The following is a 5,855-nucleotide window of genomic DNA, read 5'->3' as shown; positions in this document are numbered from 1 at the left end:
GCCCCTCCCCAAATATTGGCGACCAGATATTCTGTGAAAACAAAAGACATGATCTTTGTCGTCATAGAAAGAGACAACAAGCAGGTGAAAGAATAAATATGAAGAACGACAACCCGAGGTAAATGCTGTGACGGGATTAATGTGAAGAATAATTGGCAAGGTGTAGATTTAAGTTGCTGGTCCGAGTAGCCATCCCTGAAAAGGTGACAATTTAGCAAATCTAAAATGATATATCTCACTAAAAAAGTGATGATCCTTATACATAATCATCCAGTGTCATTGAAATTACAGGACACTCCTCTCATGGCAGAAGCGTGCTCCCGTTAATGATGATATACTAGCTGGTGAGTATATGCCAAGCCTTGCTTCAGCCCATTGTCATTGGCTAAGACAATACTGTCTTTCTTTTTTCTTTTTTTTTTTTTTGTAGTTTCTATTATAAAAATGAGATCTGCACTTTTTATTCAGCAGACGTATACTTGTAATATTAAGTATGCTTTTCCAAACTACATCTTGACAATATTCAGTTGCCTTCCCTCTTGTCACCACCCTGTGTGATGTGTCCTTTCTGGTTGAAAATCACTGATCCAGAGCGTGACTTGGAAACCTCAGGATGCTAAGCCCAGTGACTGGCGTGCAGTTAGAGAACTAACAGGCCCTGGCTTTGACAGCAGCACCATGCGCATTGATCTTGATGGAAAGACCTGCACTTTCCTCCAACTGACGGTCCAGGTGAGTTCCGGAGATGACCGTGGTGGACTGCGGCCTTTCCTGGGATGCCTCGGATGCCTTCTCCTTTACTTCGGGAATGATTTCATAATTTTTCACTGGGGGATCACCCCCTCCCCACTCGCCACCCACATGCTCTGTGTAGACATGTAACTCAGGCCTTGGCCATCGCAACACGACATTGTCCTGGCTCCAATGATGAGTCTAGATATAGCCATGTGACCTGATTCAGTGCATTGAAAGTCAAGCCCTACACTTTTGTGGGAATCTTGGGGGAAGAGAAGATTTACATTCTCTGCGAGATCTAAACCTAGAACATAGGGCTATGCCAACTAGCTTCCATCTTGCTTGAGAATGCAACTGACACTAACGACAGTAGGGCTACTTCAAGCCACGGATCGGTCGCCACTCATGCCGAACCGAGTGGTGTTTTCCATGGCTTACAAGGAAAACAAACCTAACCGATACAGAGGATAACATTCACAGGAAGAAAAAGATGTCAATGAGCCAAGTGTCAGCTATTTTGCTGATCTTAAGTCTCTTTACTGTTTTCTCTAAAATTATAGGTGCTTCAGAGTGGTTCTAATAATTGCCTGAGGAAAAAGCTCATGTTCATTTAATAACTTTACATTCCTTAGTGAGGAACATATTTGAGAATGAAGAATAGCTTCTACCTAATGACAAGGTGTTAATCAAGATTTAAAATGGAAAAAACAAAACTATGAACGCTGCAAAAATAAAGTAAAAAAAAAAAAAAGTCTCTTTAAAGACATTTAAAAGCCAGGCAACAAAAACAAAGCAAAAAGCAAACAACAACAACAACAACAACAACAACAACAACAACAAAAATTTTGTTGATAGTTCTTTGCCTGGTGGGAGCTTAAATAAATAGTAACTCCTTGACTCCTTAAAGTAGACTTAACTTAATCAACTCATATAGCTATTTAATTGTCTCTCTCAGTCCTGTCTCTTCCTGGGTAATACATTCTTTCCAGGGTATTGTTTTAATTCTAGATGGATCAAAGGAGAAGAGATAGTTCAAAATTGGTAAATAGGTCAGGTTTGCCTTAGGTAGTTCTCAGATTCTGGTCAACAGCCATGTCCTCCCTTCTCTATTCTAGAAGGAAAGAAAGAAAGAAGGAAGAAAAGAAGATAGAAAAGAAGCCAAGAATTCTCATATGCATCATTTAACAACCTAATTGTCACTAATAACCTTATGAGGTAAATGATGTCACTTCAAAAAGGGAAAACTGAGGCTCAGAGAGGATGGTAATTATAATTAATCTTCATTCGGTGCTTTACATGTCACACTGTTGAATTTTCACAAACCCACCAGGAAGGCAACATTATTCTCAGTTCGTGGAGAAGGAACTGGAAACACAAGGAGGTGAAATAACTTATCCAAGCTCACACAACTGTGTCGGAGCCGGGATTCAAACCCAGGCGGTCTGGCTCCAGAGTCCACGCCTTTAATACTCAGGCTGTTCTGCCCTTGTCAGGTACAGAGCCTGTGCAGGTTGATTTGCCCAAAGTTTCAGAGTGAATTGTTAGCTGTAGCGGCCATGTTTCTTTATTGTAAACAACTCAATTAAGTCTAGCTATTTCAAGAAGAAAAAGACACCTTCCACAACTGATGAAGAGGCTGAAGTAACAGACTATGAGCTAAACTTCTGGGATTCCCAAGGCACGCCACGGAACTAACCCATCCCTAGAGAGAGGCTGTCCTGCCATCATCGGGGAGTTGCCACCGAGCTGGGGATTCCAGAACAGGGTTGCATTTGTGTCCGTCGGCACCAGCAGAATGGATTCCCTCAATGCTGCCTCCTTCTTGATGAATCTATCTCATTGACCAGAAAATGTCCTCCAGGACCCATCTGATTAACAGAGCCTATGCTGCATCCCGCAACAACAAGGAAAACGAGTTCAGGGAACCATCAAAATGCGCAGTGGCTGTCTGCATAGATAAATGACAAACGCCAGGCACAGTTACAGAACTGAGATTGGAGCCAGATCTAGCCAGCTCCAGAGTCTGTGTTCTGACCCATAGTATTCTATGCTTTCCTCTAAGGCTCCCGGCCCTGAGGAGCCAGGGCTCCCCAGTGTTAGGATCCCGGGATCTGTGATGCCTCATGTGCTCTGTTCAGGATCTTTAAGGAAACAGCTGCTGCCAGATCCACCTTCAGCATCAGAAGAGCATATCTGTCTTGGTGCCAGGTGTCATCTCATCCTGAAGAACCGAAGCAGGTACTTGAGAAGGAGACTTGATGGTGAACCGCACACGGTGCGCAGTCTAGAGCTGACTCAAGACTCGATGATTAGCTTCCTCTAAGCTCGCGCCTATCTGCTAGACTCAGAGCTCTGCGAGAGAAGAACCTGTGTTTTCTTCATACTGGTTTTTCTGCTCCCCGGGCGGCACCAGGCACGCTGTAGGTGCTCACATAACATGGGCTGAATAAGAAAAAGTATGGAGGGCTGGATGGGTGATGGAAGAGCTCTCTTGATTCTCAGGTGTCTCCCAACGAGAGACCTGTCTAGTCAGGTTTGGGAGACGGTTTGCAGAGAGAGAGGGAGCAAAAGAGCAGGTCAAAAATAATCCAGAAGGTTGCATTGCACTCCAAAGGAAGCCACGATGCTTCTGCTGATGTGACCGCATTGCTCTCCACTGTAAGCCCCACTCTGTCCCCAACAGCCCCTTTACGCTCCAGAGTAACCGACAATATTCCCAGCCGCAGCCAATCCACACACCACACAAGCCCCAGTCCCCTGTCCCCACAAACCCTTGACATTCCAGAGTAAACGCAGTCCTCCCACCAGGAAACGTTTAATTAGTAATCACCAATCTTCCCACTCTCCTTCTACAGCAGAGTAAGAATGGATTTTATAGTGGCTGCTGGTAAAGTTAATTAGGTTCCATATCCTGTGTTTGAGGGTACACCCTATTCTAGAAATATTTTTAATGATAAAAATTACTTTATTTTTTTAGATTCAATTTTTAAATTAAAAACGTAAAATAAATTTTAAAATGTGAAATATATTATTCTCTAGTGATATTGTTGTATTGGGTGGCAGCCAACGTTTAGGACAATACAGAATCCTCAGCATGTTAATGTGCTGGTTAACATGCAGAATTTATTTTCATAAATAACCCAATTTTAGTAACTTTAAAGAACCCCCATAATCAGTTAAAATGAAGCAATGTAAAAATTCACCTGTATTAAATTGAAAATAACTAGCACCTAAGAACCAAGGAGGCAACTTGAATTTCTGAACCAAAGCCTGGTCCATCACTCTTCACTCAGACCCAGTACTGAGGGTCCAGCAAAGGTAACACCTAGCAGGGCGTCGGGAGAGCAATGAGCAGTTGCCAAAATTTCAAAAAGCTTAAAATTCATTCCACATTAATTTGTGTTAATACTTTATGAACTGATTAAAACATCAAATAATTCCAGCCTCGGGCTAGAATTACCTTCTGATTCCTGTGGATCAGAAGTCTTGATTAGTAATATATATATACACACACACACACACACACACACACACACATATATATATATATATATATATATATATATATACATGTGTATATATATATATCTCTCTCTCTTCAATCGATAAGAAATAGGAAACAAATTAAGTACTAATTGAAAACTACCACCATTTATTTTTGAATCAAATCCTTTCCAAACATTGGATTCCTGGGGGCAAAAACAACAGAAGAGACATTCCCTGTGGCGAAAGCTCTATGGCTACCACCATGCCAGGCCAACTCCATGTTTTCCGAACAAGTCTGGAGCGGAGAGGTGGTTCTCGAAAGCTCGCAGCTGGGCGGGTCCAGTTCTTTATCAGCCCGTATGCACAGGGAGGACAGTCACCCTACCTCCTGCACTGGTTTTATTCCCCCAGTGCCTCTTCATTGAATAGCATCGAACTGACATCTTCTGCTTTAGTCAATTTTCCCAGATAGCACTTTTTTTCAACTAAGCCATTGCTGATGCTTCTATTTCCATTTTTCCTTTTCTTTTTTCCCCCTGCAGTTTAACACTGAATACTGTGTTAGAATTAGTCATTGGCCGACTGTACCGGCCAGCAGCCTCATAATCAGAGCCTTGTCGCAGAGCATGGCTGCCTCAGTGACTGGAACGGAAATGGAAGTAAATGAAGTGTTATTTTCCTCATCCTAAAACACCAAGAGAACTGCACCAAGCTTACGAATGTGAACTCGGGGAAGGAGTTTTCAAGTCCAGCAAAGGCGTCACAGTTAGCGAGCCTGGCTGGGAGCTGGGGAGATCCGGTTTGATGGGTCATGTGGTGTGACCTTATTGGAGCTCCATGGAGGCAACTCCCAGTGGGTGCGGAGGGAACACGCAGATGGGATGGGAGCTAAGGCACATGTTCGTGATGTTACGAAGCAGGACTGGAAGGGAAGGGCGATGTCTGGAAGCGATAGGCCCTGGGTGTTTGTACCTTACTGGAAAGCCATGTAAATTGACGGAAAATTCCTGGCAAAATTCCTTGACTTGTGGCAACTTCTGTGCCATACTTGGGTGATACTCTAGAAGTAAAAATTGCCCACACCCTACTCATTTAAACCCTGGAGGCAATTGTCCCTCTGGCCATAGAAGAGTTTGAGTTTGTGAGTGGAAGCCAGAAAGTTCTAGATGTGGCATTCAATTAGACACCATGGAGAGAACCAGGGCCTTCTATCAGCTGCCTCTCAACTCCTTCAGGCAGCACTCACAGCCTCCACTTTGGGCCAAGTCGTTTACATTGGGAGGCTCACCAAGAGCTCTAGAATCATCTTCCTTATATAATAAGATCAAGTCAGCAAGCAGTGATTCAGTGCCCACCACCCCTGTGTCAGGCAGTCGTGTGCGGATTCATGAAGACATTCACTCATTCGACAAAGACCTAGTGAAAGTCTGCTGCATGCCAGGGACTATGTAGGTCCCTGCAGATGTGAGGGGGAGCAAAACCCCAGATCTCTCCAAAATGCTCCAAGTCTGGTGGAGAGACAGAGATACATAGACAGAATATTACACCACAGTGTGGCAACTCAGCCTGCGAGCCCCTTACCCAGCCTCAGTGGAATTAGAAGGAGGACTTCCAGAGCAGGTGACACTTCTGAA

At 43.7% G+C, this 5,855-nt stretch overlaps 1 long non-coding RNA gene across 1 annotated transcript; it reads left to right on the top strand.

Moving 5' to 3' along the window:
• The first annotated feature begins 6 nt into the window (after positions 1–6).
• On the top strand, positions 7–4,882 carry LOC111740192. Its single transcript, XR_002780489.1, has 3 exons — positions 7–344; positions 592–732; positions 4,764–4,882. It is a non-coding gene; the product is annotated as an uncharacterized LOC111740192 (long non-coding RNA).
• The last annotated feature ends 973 nt before the right edge of the window (positions 4,883–5,855 follow it).

Source organism: Pteropus vampyrus, unplaced genomic scaffold (assembly GCF_000151845.1).
Source record: "Pteropus vampyrus isolate Shadow unplaced genomic scaffold, Pvam_2.0 Scaffold59, whole genome shotgun sequence".
In the NCBI taxonomy this organism is placed as follows: Eukaryota; Metazoa; Chordata; class Mammalia; order Chiroptera; family Pteropodidae; genus Pteropus; species Pteropus vampyrus.
Note: the sequence above shows the minus strand (reverse complement) of the source record. Positions and strands in the feature narration are given on the sequence as shown.